The sequence below is a fragment of the Pteronotus mesoamericanus genome, unplaced genomic scaffold (assembly GCF_021234165.1).
Source record: "Pteronotus mesoamericanus isolate MK-2021 breed Mesoamerican mustached bat unplaced genomic scaffold, CSHL_Meso_final contig_94, whole genome shotgun sequence".
NCBI lineage: Eukaryota > Metazoa > Chordata > Mammalia > Chiroptera > Mormoopidae > Pteronotus > Pteronotus mesoamericanus.
In genome coordinates this window covers 32,990,463-33,007,051 of record NW_026555285.1, presented here as the reverse complement: position 1 = coordinate 33,007,051, position 16,589 = coordinate 32,990,463, and positions in this window count along the sequence as shown.

The following is a 16,589-nucleotide window of genomic DNA, read 5'->3' as shown; positions in this document are numbered from 1 at the left end:
TATTTTCAGACCATGTTTAGCCACAGGTAACTAAAACTGTAGAAAGCAAAATCACAGATGAAGGGGGTGACTAAAAACAAAACAAAACTGTAGTTCTTTTTTTCTTTTCTTTCCTCTTCTTTTCTTATGGTAAGAACACTTAAGATCTATCCTCTTAGCACATTTCAAGTAAACAATATAGCATTGTTAACTATGGGCACATTACTATGCATTAGATTATCAGACATTATTCATCTTGGTTAATTGATATTTTGTACCCTTTGATCAACATCTCCTCATTTATCCTTCCCCTTAGCAACCACCATTCTACTCTCCGCTTCTATGAATTTGACTGTTTTACATTCTACATGTAAGATCATGCGTATTTGTCTGTGTATGGCTTACTTCACTTAACATAATGTCTTCAGGATTAACTTTGTTGTTGCAAATGACAGGATTTCCTCCTTTTTAAAGGCTTAATAATATTCCATTATATATGTATACCACATTTTCTTTATCCATTCATCTATCAGCAGACATTTAAGTTGTTTCCATGTCTTGGCTACTATAAATAATGCGGCAATGAATATATAATTCAATAGCAAAACACCAAAAAACCCCCCACAAAACCTAAATAGAGAGTGGGCAAAGGACCTAAATAGACATCTCTCAAGTGAAGACATAAAGGACCAACAGGTGTATAAAAGGGCACTTAACATTACTAATCATCAGGAAAATGCAGTTCGAAAACCACAATCAGATCACCTCATACCTGGTGGAATGGCTGCCATAAGAAAGATAAATGATAAGAAATGCTGGTGAGGATGTGGAGAAGAAGGAGCCCTTGTGCACTTTTGATACCAAGGTAGATTGGTGCAGCCACTATGAAAAACTATGCAGGCTTCTTCACAATTAAAAATAGAACTACCTTTTCATTCAGCAATCCCACTTCTGGGCGGAAATCCAAAGGAAAGGAAATCAAGATTTTGAAGAGATAACTTCACTCCCATGCCTGCCTTTTTGAACGGTAGTGTCGTGAGAACCAACCCTTATTATATGACTGAAGTGTTCCAGGCGCTGTTGTAGGCACTTTACATATATTACATATATTAATTAATTAGTATGATTCTCACTTCAAATCTATGAGTAGGCAAGCCTATCACCCCCACTGTGCAGATGAGGAAACTAAGCCCAGTGTGGAGAACAATGTCACATGTGCAGGAAGTGGCAGCACTGAGATATGAACCGAACTGCCTGGCTCCAATCTGCGCTCTTCACCACCAGGTCGCGGTCATTTGTTTCCCTGATTTGCCGCCTGTCCAGCTCTATTGACCACAATGACTGGTTTTTTAGTATCAAGTAAACCCACTAGCACTTCTCCTTGGTTAGAAGTACGTTAACCTCTCAGAAAACCTTCTTTCCCAAATTGTTGATGGATTTAAAGACCTATTATTTAAGGCTGATGTCAGCTAGTATGAAAGTGACCATATAATTAATTGTATCAGTGGGACATTTCAGAGAAAGTAATTAGGTGCTATTAATAATTACACACTTGGACAACTGGCAAAACCTGGACTGTCCCAGGCAAAACCTGAAGCTCCACCTCTTACGGTTCAGACAAGAAAACAGCAAGCAATTCTTGCCAATTCTCTCCATGCCCTTAGAAAATGAGCGCAGATAATAAATGCACATGAAGTCACCTCACGGGCCTTCTACTCTGTACATTGGAACATCATCTTACAATCAGCCTCTCAGTCCTAGATAAGCCTATTCTTCAGAAACTCCCAAAATGAGCCTAGATCTGGCTTACCGTAAAAGCAGTCTTAGCCTCTCAGATCACTAATGGAGAAACAGCTAGTAGTCTTTGCAGGTAAGGAACTGGGTACGGGGTAGTGTTTTGGTCAATTAATGCCTTTTTCTATTTCTTCCTTGCCATCACCACCATCTGCCACTTGCTGGTGATAGCCTCGGACAGTTGCCTTAGTCCCTAATGTCATCATAGTCACTAGGTAATGAAGAATACGAAGCAGCATTCCTATCAAATCATTAAAATTGCTTATGACTGATTACAATACATAGTAGGTGCTTAATCCAGATCACTGAATAAATGAATGAATGAATGAATGAACAAATGAACAAATGAAAGAGCAAACATGGGAAAAGACTGTTGCCTCCTTGGCATTTTTAGTGGTAGCAACACACTATACTGCTAATGGGATTGCAGATAGCATTTTCTCAGCCCTTTATGTTTGAGGGAGTAGGTTATAAAATATTCTAGCTGAAAGTCAAGTTGCCTATAAAGAAATGGAAAATCCACAATCTTTATGCCTGAGTGGCCTATTAGACTAGATTAATTCTGGTGGTACAGCTGCTAAGACACCTATAATTTGATGATAATGTTCCTCATGTTCAAAATGTTGTTCCAACTTTGATGTCTGGAATTAGGAAAAGTGCAGTTTTGTAAACATGTGAGTCAGCCTACAGTGTTCCCACTTTCTTTGGTCCTTTCCTGCTTAGGATGTCCTGGGCCGCCCTCCATCTGTCTAAGGCCTGTTGTTTTTTTTTTTTTTGGAAGTCTAGTTAAGTTTAACTTCTTTTGTGATGGATTCCTCTACCACCCCAATCCACGGTGAAGTCTTGTCTACCTGAATCCTTTAATACATTGCCCGTTTCATTGTAAAAGACACAGTATGTACTGCTTGAATTGGTGTGCACACATTTATTTACATAAAAAATTATATATCCTGTTTTTACAGAGTAGGGAATATGTCTTTTTTTTTGGCCCCTACTTACTGACAGATATTTTAAGTGGTACAGAATGAATTCTCAAGGCTTGCTTTTACTGTGACATATCATTAAGTGGCAAAATGTGGGGGGAGAATTTTAACCCTCACCTACTTCTAACTATTAGAAGCTATATGTATCTACTCAGAAGAACTTATTAATTTTAAATGCCTGATAACCTTAGATCAGTAACAAAGTATTAGTGAAAGGTGGAGGGACTTAAGTACTTGTTATAATTTTATTAATCATATTATATAATTGCTTGGTTTAGAGTGAGTGCTAGATTTATTTATATAGCTTATTTTTATTAATGAGTGACTGAACAGGTGCATAAATGATATGTATTTATAGCATTTATTATATAAATAAGTAATGCAATTGTGCAAAGCAGTTCAAGGCAGCACATGTGTGGCAATCAGAATGATATGGATAACAGGTGCAATAGGAGTTCAGGTGAGGGATCACTGTAAATTTTAAAGTTCTTTCCTAGTACTAAAACAACCCTTAAGAATATAACAACTTTCTTCAAATACCCGCTAAGTACTAAGAGGGTGAGTTATTGTATATTGATTTTAGTGCACTAAATACAACCCTAGCATTCTAAAAGAGTTAAAGCATCCTTACGTGGGCCCACCACACACCAAAACTCAAGTGAAAATAACCCTTTGTGTTTTTTCCTTGGTTCTCCAGCTCTACTAAGTGAGAAGGAAAAGGAGGATAAACTCAGGCACAAAGTTACTTTCACAAAGGCCACGGCGCGGGGGTGGGGTGGGGTGGGGGGGTGGATGTTTTCTGAGCCCTGGGTCAGTATTTTTTTTCTTTAGTATGTTACATGCTGAATAAACATTTCTGATGGCTGAGTTACACTGAGGGCTTCAGCAGTTGGACGGACCTCCGCATTTCCCCTCCTTGGTCCCCTGTCTGGTAACTGTCCCTAACTGGTGATAGCAGATAGTAGAACAGTACAATGATAGTGAATGTTATTTCAGTTCCTCTGCAATCATCTTCCCATGTAGGTATTCATAAATATTTGTGGTGCTGCTAATCAAGAATTCATGTTTTTTAAAAAGTGATTTGGTAAGGTGAGAGTGAAAAGCATTTTCTCTCATTTTTCTTCTCTAGTTTTCCTGAATGATGCTGCAGGATACAGCGAAACAGCATTCCATCAGGGCACAGAGAACCAGTCTCTTTTGAATTGGTAGAGAACATAGGTGTGCAGGTCAACCAAGCTAATACAAGTGAGTAAAGTATCCAAAGTATTTCATGTCCACGGGAAAACCAGGATGCAGGGATGCGCTACATCTTTTAAAAACATCATGCCTATATAACAATTTTACAGTTCTTTTCCCAATTTTACATATCCTTCTTCCCAGTGACAAGTTGAGAGTATTGTTTTTAACTACATGATCATGATGAATAGAAATAAATGAGACGTATTACTCTATGTAGCAGGCAGTATTGACCAATTCTAAAATGCATTATCAGACCAGGTTTTTAAAGAGAAGCATCAAAGTAATTGATTGGTGGCTGTGGGAATGTTGCTCCCATCAATAATTAAGTGTATTTTGAATTCTCTGTATGCAGTTAAGTGAACCTAACTGAAGTCACATAAGCATGATATTTGATGCAGCAAAAAAAAACAAATAAAATATTCTGAAGGGCTAAAATTTAAAGCCACATTAATCTGTTCAAATAAAAATCAAAGTCCTTCTTTATATTAGCATAAGATATTTTTCATTTTTCTAAAATAATTTGAAAACTAGGTTATTCTCACTTTGAAAATAACATATTTTAGAAAATTTTCCAGCATTAGATGTAAAAAAATATTGAATTTATTAGGGTGATATTAGTTAATAAAATTATTTAGATTTAAGGTGTACAATTCTATAATACATCATCTGTATATTGTGTAGTGTGTTCACCACCCCAAGTCAAGTCTCCTTCCCTCACCACTTATTCCCCATTTTACCCTCTTCTACCTCCTTCATCCCCTTTCCCTCTGCTAATCACCATACTGTTGTCTATGTCTATGAGATTTTTTTTCTTAATTCATTTACATATTTCATCCAGGTCCCAACACTGCATTACCTCTGACAGCTGTCAGCTTTCTGTATCTATGAGTCTGTTTCTATATTGTTTGTATATTTTGCTCACTAGATTCCGCATGTAAGTGAAATTATGTTGTTCTTCTCTTTCTCTGACTGGCTTATTTCACTGAGCATAATACTCTTCAGGTCCATCTATGTTGTCTCAAGAGATAAGATTTCCTTCCTTTTTTTTACAGTCAAATAGTATTCCATTGTGTAAATGTACCACAACTTTTTTATCCACTCATCTACTGATGGACACATGGGCTGCTTCCAAATCTCGGCTGTTGTAACTAACACTGCAATGGAAATTAGGGTATATATTCTTTCAAATTAGTGTTTTGAGTTTCTTTGAATAAATTTCCATAATTGGAATCACTGGGTCATAAGGCAGTTCCATTTTTAATTTTTTGAGGTGGTTCCATACTGTTTTCCTCAATGGCTGCACCAATCTGCATTTCCACTGATTCATGAGGGTTCCCTTTTCTCTACATCCTCGCCAGCATTTGTTGTATATACAGTATGGCTACCTCAGCTTTTTTTCATTTGCATTTGCATGAAATATCTTTTTCCATCCCTTTACTTTTAGTTTGTGTGTATCTTTCATTCTGAGGTGGGTCTCTTGTAGACAGTCTATATACAGGTCTTGTTTCTTATCCATTCAGCTACCCTCTGTCTTTTTATTGGAGTATTTAAGCCATTTACATTTAAACTGATTATTGATAGGTACACATGTATTGCCATATTGTTCTTTTAACAATGTTACTGTGTTCCTCCTCCTCCTCCCTCCTCCTCTTCCTCTTCCTCCTCTTCCTCTTCTTCTTCTTCTTCTTCCTTTCCTCCTCCTCCTTCTCCTTTTCCTCCTGCTCCTCCCTCTTCTTCTTCCCCTTCCCCTTCTCCTCCTCCTTCTTTAAGCATGCTCTTTAACGTCTCTTGTACTACTGGTTTAGTGGTAATGAACGTCTTTGGCTTTGTCTTGTCTGAGAAGCTGTTTATTTCTCCTTCAATTTTAAATGATAGGCTTACTAGGTAAAGTCGTTTTTGTGTTGTAGATACTTGCTTTTCATCACTTTGAATGTTTTATGCCAATCTCTTCTGGCCTGAAATGTTCCTGTTGAGAAATCAGCTGACAGTCTAATAGGAGTTCATTTGTATGTAACTAACTGTCTTTCTCTTGCTGCTTTTTTAGATTCTCTCTTTGTCTTTAACCTTTGCTATTTTATTTATGATGTGTCTTAGTATGGGCCTCTTTCAGTTCATCTTGTTTGGGGCACTGTGCTTCCAGGATGTGTGTGTCTTTTTCCTTCACCAGGTTAGGGAATTTTTCAGTCATTATTACTTCAAATACGTTCTTGATCCTTTGCTCTCTTTCTTCCTCTTCTGGTACCATCTTGATGTGGATATTGTTGCACTTCATGTTGTCCCAAAGTTCCCTTAATCTATCCTGATTTTAAAAAGTTATTTGTTTCTCTGAGTGTATTCTTCTACCTTGTCTTACAAACTACTGACTCAATCCTCTGCTTCATCCAACCTACTGTATATTCCTTCCATTGTATTCTTCAGATATTATAATCTATATTTCTGAATAGTACTTTAGTACTTTTTTTTATGGTTTCTAAGTCTTCTTTTCATGCTGTTGAGCATCCTTATAACCATTACTTTGAATTCTTTATCTGATAAATTGCTTACCTCCATTTTATGTAGCTCCTTTCCTGGAGATTTCTTCTGTTCTTTCAATTGGGGTCTATTTCTTTGTCTTCCCATGTTGGATGCCTTTTTGTTTGTATGTAGTAGATAGATCTATGACCTCCATTCTTTGTGGTATGGTCTTATGTAGTAGGTTTTCTTTGGGGACCAGTGGCACAGTCGACTTGATCACCCAAGCTGGTGATTCAGGAATGTCTCTTGGATGGGTTATAGGGGCCCTACTGTTGTAATTGAATGCTGATTGATACTGGTCCATTTGTGTGTGGGATCAATCCTCAGTCTTGACCATGATGTGCAAGCTGCTATGCAGATACTGACTACAAGAAGCAAAATTCACTTTAGCAGGTTTTAGTGCCTGCCAAGATCTCCCTTCAGATATGTTGCTTGTGGAGCTTAATTTTATCCTGCTCTGATGCTGTCTAAAGGTGGCCACTGTGTGTGCTGCTTCTGAGGCCTCTTACGGGGACTCTGGTGGAGAACATTGCCATGTGCTGCCTGTGACTGGCCCTAGACAACCTTTTTGGAACTGCAAAACAATCCACAGTTTGTGGCTGCTTCCTGGGCCTGGGTGTGCATGGGAAGGACCAAAGTGTACACCAAACCTGGCTTTTACTGGCACCGGGCTTGAAGGCAGGGCAGTTAAAGTCCTAAGTCACCCTGAGTTCTGTCTTTGCCTGCTTCAGCCTGCTAGCTGCCTGTAGGCTCAGTCAATGAAAGAGCCTCTGGTGGTACTCAAGTTGCATAAGGTAGCCTCTCAGTGAGTCATAAAGTACAGGCAAGTGGTATTCACCAGATTTATAAAAATTCAAACTCAGTGCTAGTGCTGGGTTTGAGGAACCTCAGCACATGTCCCAGGCTATATCAAATCTAGCTCCCACCTCCTGGGTGCTCCCCTACATTTGTAGTTGGGTGAGGTCTCAGGGAGTCATCAAGGTGAGGTCATCAGATTTTATCAGGCCCAAACAGAGCAAGATTTGGCTGTAAGGAGGGAGCACTCTGCATCAGTTGGGCATCCAAGCGGAAATATACCCTGTTCTAGAGCCACACAACTCAGTCTGTCCTAGATTCTGCCAGGAGCGAGACTTGAGTGAGGTGGGGCTGCTGGGAGTTGGGAGGATGCATCTAGTAGAACTGAGGGCGAGATGCCAGTCATTTTGGGGGAAGGTAGGGAGTGGCCCCTACTCCTGACCCACACAGCTCAGCCTGTCCTGGATTCTTTCCAGACTTCAGCAGGGCAGATACACCAAGAGTTGGAAGGATGGGGTCACAGCAAACCCTGAGAGTAGGGCTAGTGGATCTTCCATGAAGGGGAGGCACCGTCAGATTCATGGGAAAGTGAGAGGAATGGCCTCTGACCCAAAGCCACATAGCTCAGTCACTGACAGCTCCTGAGTCTGCCCCAATTTCTAGACCCCAGCCCAGATAGCTGACTTCTCCCCACGTTGCAAGCTCCCAAGAGTGGGGCAACAGGGAATTCAGAAGGTGGGGCTATTCCACCAGCTGTATTCCACCCAAGAAAGATGATACCTATAGTGTGGGAGAGTGACTCAGCACAGTTATCCTGGCCGCTGTCCTTTTAGCTCCTTTCCAGAGCTACAAAATCCAGCCTTCCTCATGTAACTGTAGTCTGCTCTGCTCTCCTGTCAGAGCCAAGAGTGAGTGGCTTCAAATAGGATTTTGTGCGTGGGTCTTTAAGAGGGCACTTGTGTCACAAGCAGACTCTTGTCCCTCTCTGGAGAATAGAATTCCCACTGATTTTCACAGCCAGATGTTATGTGGGAGCTTCCTCCCAGCTCTGGTGAACTGGGCTAGGAAGCCTGGCATGAGGTGATACCCCATGATTCTCAGAGGGAACCTTTTCAGCTGAAATATCCCTCCAGAATCTCAGTCACCACCTTTGGGAGAAAGGTTAGCCCTTTTCATGTTTTCACCCTTCCTACTAGTCTTGATGTGGCTTCTTCTGTAAATTCTTGGTTATAAGATGTTTCTTCAGTTAGTCTTCAGTTGGTTATTTAGATAGATTGTTCTATATTTTAATTGTAATTAAGTTTGGTCCTGAAAGGAGGTGAGTGTACACTCCACCTATTCTGCCGCCATCTTGGATCTCACCCCAACATGAGTTTTAAAGAATAACAACAGATACCTAAGATCAATTAGAGATTACCAAAACTTTAAGACTAAAATTTTGAAAATTTTGGCAGATTTATAAGAATAATTACCTTATTCTAGGTTTTATATAAAATATGCCAAATAATGCATGTTTATTGTTTCTATTGTTTTCAGTTACAATACTGACATATTATGGTATATATACCTTAATTTCCTTATGGTTCTTAAATTACTGTTGCTTATAGGTGATTAAGCAAATATCATCATAATTTCAGTTTACCATTTCATTTGGCTTAAACAAGTGAAGAGAAAATCAAAACACATCTACTCACATGTGTCCAGTTTTTTATCAGCTGGGACACATAATAGCCATGAGATCAACTGAGAAATGAAATCAAACTTCACATGAATTTCATTTAACACTTAGGAAATTCTCCTCTAATGAAAATTCACTGATCATTGTCATTGGTGCCTTGCTTCTCACATGGCCCTATATTGTTTTCATGGTTGAGAAAAACTCATCTTTTTTAAGCAGATTTGGGGGCTCCACAGAGCACATAGCAAAACAATCAACGTACTAATCTATTTTTTGACCTCTTAAAGCTCAGTGCACACTGATGGAAGTCATCAAAACTATTCTTTACCCTTTGCTTAACCAGCATAATGATAAATAAATATTTACAGTAGCAACAAATATATTAACAGGAAACAAATAGGTTTCATTTATAACAAGTGCACACAGGTTAATTAACAAGAAAAGCTTTTCTTTTTGGGGTAAGACAAGTCTCCCCAATGCTATTCAGGCAGGTGTTTTTAAGGGACGATTGAGTTCTATAGGCTATCAAATACCAGTGTGCTCTCCTGTTGGTTAACAAAGTACTGCCCACAATTTGCCTAAAATTATAAACCATCATCTGTGGTCCTCAACAGTAATTAAGTGACAAACATCCCCTCATTGGAGATTTGGGAAAACACAAGAGACATGATTGTATTTAAGGAGCCAAGATGGATATTTTTGAATGTCAACTTGGAAGGCCAGCTTTTCAATAACAGAGCATTAGACAGAAACATATTTGGTACTATATAAGAGTGGAAATACCATGGTATTTTTAAAAAATTTAAATGGGCATATTGAATAATTGAAGCAGTGGATATTTGAACAGCTTTTGGTTCTAAGTTCTTGGAGTATTTAGCAGACTTAATGAAATATGGATACCTAACTCATTTCCTGATAGTGTTGTTGAGTCACTTTTTTCATACTATTCTAACTACCCACTCACACTTGAGAAGGGTCTATGAAGAACATGGTGGAAGTTCCTTCGCAGTAGGAGGCTGTAAGTCGATCCAATATGCAGTCGTTTCTCCAGGGCTTGAGTTACTAATTAGTTCTACAGAAAAAAAAATTTAGCTTATTACTGAAAATGATATATCAGCACAAAAAAGTAATTTTAGACCTAGATATCACCTTCTATCATAAACTAATTGATCTAGAAGTTTTAAGGATGTAACATTTAAAATGCTCTGTAAGCATAGCAATAGTTCCAGGAGCTATAAACCTTACAAAGGCACCATTGAGTTAGTTCAATTAATTGTCTGGTTGGAAGAATCTCCAAAACTTGCAGAAGCTCTTGTTTTTATAGTTAAAAATCTTCTGGGCATTTAGTTGCCTACATTAAACAATGTTGTCTAATTGGTTTGCATAATTGCTAGAGCTAAAAGGCTATTCCACAACATTAAAAATATAATTATAAATGTATGAGTTTTCCTCAGTCAGAAGGTACTGACTTTTTTTTTCCCAATGCCAAAACAACAGCATTTACAAATGTTTTCATGGACTGTGAGGAAGCTGCTGCTCAGTGTGTCCTAATGTAGGATTAGCTCAGCAACTCCCTTGAAAGAATAAAACCAACCCAGGGCCAAACAGGCAGACTGGCCTAATTAAACACTGCAGTGCAAGAGAGGCGCGCAGGAAACGACGGTGGCCTCGACCCCTGCTTTGTACTTCACCAGGTTTCCCTATATCTTTGTCACTTTCCTCTGGATTTATTATTTTTTAATGAATTATTTAAGCATGGCCATTTCACATTCTACAATTAGTTTTCAAAGAAGAGGCAACAGGAGGAAATAATCACAAGTTAAACAGCTTGAGAACAGCTCCAGTTTTGGCAGAACATTCAAGGTCTGTCCCTGTATCAGAGCCCGCCCTTGGCGGTGGCTTCCCAAATTTCCTTTTGTTTTAAGTCCTTAGATCCAATCTACATAGCAGCCCAAACCCCTATTTCCAACAGGGAAGACATGTAAATATCAGAGAGTTACTTTTCTAGGTTTCCTGCCTGTGTTTCTTTTATGTACACGAATGGGAATTGATGGTCATAATTTCAATAATAGGGGAAAAGTAGCTTACAGAGAATGGGACATTTTTCATTCTCTGTAAGGAGCAACAACTTATTGAAAAATGGAAATATTAATAACATTAACCACTTGCAGAAATGAAAGTTCTTAACAGTTGTGTTATCCTAATTATCTTTTCCCCACCAGCACACGGCACTTGGTTCTGTCTTAGCGGGGAATGGCCTCCAAAAATCACAGAATCGTTCAGCTGGAATAGACAGCAAGAGATCATCAAATTCATTCTTCTGCCCTCAGGTATGGCTACACTCTGCTGGAACTCATCCTACTGTAATATAATACAAAGTAAAATGTTCCATCTGCCAGACTGAGAACTTTTCCAGGGTGGGAGCTGAGGCATGGCCATTTGTTATTCCTAGAGCCAGGCATATAACGCATCCCCCAAAATATCTGCACAGAAAGGGATAAAACCCTCAATGTGCAGAATATACCCTTTTTTTGAAAAATCTTTGGGGGGGTGGTGAAAAAGGACTTTAAAATTCGCTTACCAATTCTTTCTGCCCATTTAGATGTCTCACAATACCTCCTCTGGGAATATTCTATAGCTATATTCTATATAGCTAAACAGCAATTTCTACTTCATTGTTATCAGCCCAATGGAAGAATTATCTTGCAAATCAAATTTTCAGAAATGCATGTGGACTCAATAGTGTCCCTTATATTTAGTAGCAGGAAAAAGTCATTATCTTTTATATGCGTTAAAAGTGAACTGTTAAAATGCATGATGAGAAAGAGTTGTATTTGATATTATATTAGAGCTATTTAAGATTATAAATTGGCATTTGTTGAGGAGTGACAATTTGTCAGGTCCTCAATAAGAGATGATTACTAAAACTCTGACAACAATATTAATACAAAGAAAGTTTTGTCATCGCCCCAGACAAATGTGGATGCTGAAGCTCAGGGAAGCCAGAGGGCATCCCCAAGGTCACACAGCAAGGAGGGAGAGGGGACCAGAAGGGCCAGGGACTGAGGCTACCCCTGATGTCTGCTCTCTGAGCCTAGGTCTGGACCATTGCCCTAGTTTTTTGTCCATGACTAAGCTGTGAATTCAGGTTAGACTTTTCTTTGTCAATTTTGAGGCCCAAATTCACAGAGGTTAGAGCATGGCCACGTTCAGTGGACTGGGAAGACTGGCTTCAGTCCCAAGTCAGCACCACCTCACCCATAATACAGTCGAGTCCCCATAATACACTAGAGCAGGACCACATAAGCACGAAAAGAAATGAGCAAGATGCTGGGACCCTTTGGGTTCTTCATGGGGAGGACTCTTTCTCTGGTGCCTCGAGAATGACTTGTGACCCATGAAAAGGGAGAGAGTCCTGTTCCCACCATGTGCCACCATGGAGTCTGTGTATGAGGCACTGTCCCTCCTTTCCAACTTTTTCCTGATGCTGACAAATCTTAAGCCAATCATGAGTCCTTACACAGAAGGTTGTAACAGGAGAGGAAAAAAATAAGACAGGCTTAATTTAAAATTCCCCTATTTGCTAGGAAAGCATAACGGGAATGATGTTTCTAAAACTGAATATTAAAACCAGTGGCTTATTTGACAATTTCATGGAATACAAGTCGTAACTTAATCTTTTTTGTTATTTTATGCTTTGACAATATAAGACAGAAATTGAATGTGTTAGCTGAAGCTATCTGAAAGCAATGGAATTTCAGGAAGACCACAGACTCCTGGTCAGTGTGTGTGGACTAAAGGGGGAGGAACAGCCCATAGACTGTGGCAGTCACCAGAAGCCAGAGCTGCAGGTGCGTCAGTGTGTTCCTCTTTGACAGCATTTTCATCTATGTTGTCCCTGGGCCAGCCAGTTGGAGAATGAAGTGCTCTTTCTACTCTTCAGTGTCTATGTACATATCTACTGATGTACATAGAGGTACACGCTTCACTTAGTTGGATCCTGTCAGACCCATCTCTCTTAGGTCAACTTCTTTATGCACAGAAGATGAACAAGAAATGAGAGTAAAATATGATAAAGGTGAGACCAGATTATACCAACCTCAACTCGAAACCCTTCTGTGGCTCCAGATTTCTCTCCGAGGGGAGGCCATAGTCCTTTTGTGATCGTCTCCCTCCTGCCTGCATTCCCTTTGTAAACCCAACCTTTACTCCTCTCCCGTCTCGTTGGCTCTGCCAAAGACACTCACCTGTTGTGCCTGAAACACACCAGATATACTCCTACCTTACGGTTTTCCACTGGCTCTTCCCTTTGCTGGGAATGCCCTTCCCCACAATATCTGAAGGACTCTCTCTCTCCTTTACTTCCAGTCTTCGCTCAAATTTCTCCCTGAGCAAACCTATGTAAATTGTAGCCTGACCAACACCCGCCTAGCCCTTCCAAGGCCTCTTAAACTGCTCTAACTTCCTTTCCATAGCAGTAGGACCTTCTAAAATGCTGCACATTTTTCCTACCTATTTTGTTTATTATTTTATCTGTTTACTCCACCTCTCTCATGCACTAAAATTTAAGCTTCTTGTGGGCATAAATTTTGGTCTGTTTGGCTAACTGGTGGATCCTAGCACTTAGGAGAGTGCTTTGCATCTAGGAGGTCCTCAGTAAATATTTTTTGAGTAAATAAATGAATAAATGCTCTGATTAAAAGCCATTCATTCATTCACTGAATATTAGTAGGAAGACAGTATGCTAAACACCTTGGAAATGCAAGCTGATCAAGACCTGCAGGGAACACTCATAAACAGATCATTTTAAAGGGGGAAGAAGTGACAATTCTTCAAGAGAGGTGCAGTACACTGAGATTTTTATAGGATTTTATTCAAGAGCAGATTCTTCAAAATGGAGTATAGGGGAATCAAAATGGGTTAAGATTATGTCCAATTAGGAAGAATGAGTAGAGGCCTCAAGGAGAAGGTAATATTTGAGTTGAGGCTTAAGAAAGTTTGGGTTTACCCCTGCTGCATTGGAGCGGGTGTGAGAGTGAGCGAGAAGATTTTTGTAGGCGGAAGACACAGCATGGACGATTCATACATTGGTATAGGACACATGGGCAAGCTGTTGGTTGTCACTGAAGTATGTGGAATGTGAAGGGTAAACTGATTTCAGTTTCGTGAGAGCTTCAAATGACAGAGCAGTGTGAGCACAAGACAGACATAGTCTTGAGCAGAATAGTCTGGGCTGCCATGCACAGGGTGGACCAGAGAGGCAGGAGGCCAGACACAGATGAGAAGACTTTTGCTAATAATCCAGGAAGGAGGGAAGGAAGGCAGTGGGAGCTGGTAAAAGGTAGTAAGAGTGGAAATGCAAAAAATAAGTGAAAAAACTTAGGGAGGTCAATTTTCAAAAGTAATTAATTGGATGGAATATATGGAAGGTAAGACAAGAAGAGGAAATAAGATAGTAGCTCAAATGTTTTGACTATTAAAAACCCAAGAATCATTATTTTGATTTATGGAGTTCAGTCCAAGATGTGTAAGTACTCCTACACTTCAAATCAAGTCATTCATTTACTTTTCTACCCTTTAGTCTCCCTTCCCTGAAGTAACTGAGGCCCACAGAATGGTGGGATGAAGAAGGGCCATTTAAACCCCTTACAAGGCATGTGGTAGAGGTTAAGAGTGAATAGGAAAAGATAAAGACTACTGATGTGTCATTATTATCTGCATTTTATGCACAAGGCTACTGAGCCTTCGAGTACTAAGTAACTTGCCTGAACTTTTGTAGCTGGAAAGTAGCAGCTTGAGGATTCAAGCTCAAATTTTGACTCCAAAGCATATGGGCATTATCTATATTAGAGAAATCTGTTAGTTCTCTAAATACTGAACACATCTTTCTAGAGCAGTGCCTCTATTCCCTCCTCCCCTGCCCATATTCTTTCCTCAGTGTCCTCTGGGAATTCCTCACCAAATGTCATACACACAGTAGGTGCTTTGGTTGAATGATGTATTATGTTCTTCAAGAAAATCTGAACTACCTTGAGTATTTTTTCCTTGCTGACCCTTATAATAAAAATATATTGAAAAATAATGATAATATGTGAAGTTATACATTAGAAATTATATTCCATACAAGCTAGCTTTCAAACACCATGAAATAAAATACTACAGTACAGAACTAGAGGCCATTAGCCTAATTAGTGTACTAAGTATGAATATAAATGATCATAATATATTAGGAAAAATAATTGAAAATAATGGCTAACTACATTTCAGAATTATACAAATGAAACAATTATTTTATCTTATAAATGTTAAGATGACAGGAATATTGTTAAGTAAATGGGTTAGAAAGATGGGTTTTAGGGAATTCTATCATTTCAATATTACCTGCTAGAACTGTGCAGGGAGCTTTGAACATATCTTGGATCAGCTACTTTGGGCTTGGCTAGGGAAGGGTAAAGTTTGCCTTTCATTGCAATGTAGTTCATTGCCAGTACATAGTCCTTCTGCAAGCTTAATAATGACAGCAGGCTTAGAGGTGCCAGGGAGGGGTCAAGAAACACAAATAAATATAGGGCAGACTAAGTACAACTTACAGTGGTCTTTAAAGGTGGTTCAAGTTCAAATGTAAAAAACAGAAAGAGAAAAAGCTACAGAGCAGAACAGAACCACAGAACAGAGATACTCTGTAAGAGTAGGAATCACATTTTTTTCGTCATGTGTGCCTCAAACTAGCAAAAATACAACCTAAAACAGTTATCTGGTGAGGAAAGAGTCAATAAATAACTAAAGGAATTATAAAGGGGGACAGAACAGAGAGGATCCTTCCAATATACAAATTTAAGCACAATCCCTTAGTCCCTCCCTGGTGGGGCAAACAGGGCCAGCCCCAGCCCCTGCCTGGTCTGCATCACAGCCCTCACTAGGGAGACGGGGGCCCAGGAGCACAGCTCCTTGGGAGACTCCTCCACTAACTGCACACCCCTCAATGTCTGTGCTCTCGCTCCAACTCTGGCCCCTCTGGTACACTTGTGTTCCTTAGCCAAGGCTCCCGGACGTCATCCGTGCTATCATTTTCCTGCTCTTTTCCCACTATTGTTGCACTCATGAAATATACTTTACTAGAATTCTCCGTGTGTCTTAGACTGGCAACTCAGTCTGACTCTTCTCTGAATACCCAGCAATTCACATAGTTCACTGCAAATGGGATGTGAGTGAAGATCTTTGAATGAAAGAAGCAGCAAATTGCAGAAAGAAGAGAAGAGAAAGTAGGAAGCTCAACTAGGAAAGGAAGCCGATTTACAGCTGAGTGTGCAGAGGGTAGCTGAAAAGACATGGTTTCCAAATTCCATCTTCAACTTCCATGTCTGAGGCTGAGTATACCTGAGATGAAAACAACTTGATTAAAAAAAATTATTTATTGAGTTGAGAGACAGAAAGAGGAAAGGAAGGAAGAAGGACAGAGAGAGAAAGAGAGAGAGATCAATTTGATTGGCGATTGAACCTGCAACTTTGACATATTAGGATGATGCTCTAGCCAACTGAGTTACCTGGCCAGACCAAACAACTTGCTTTTTGATTAAAAAGAATTAGAGTTACCTGTTAATTGGCAC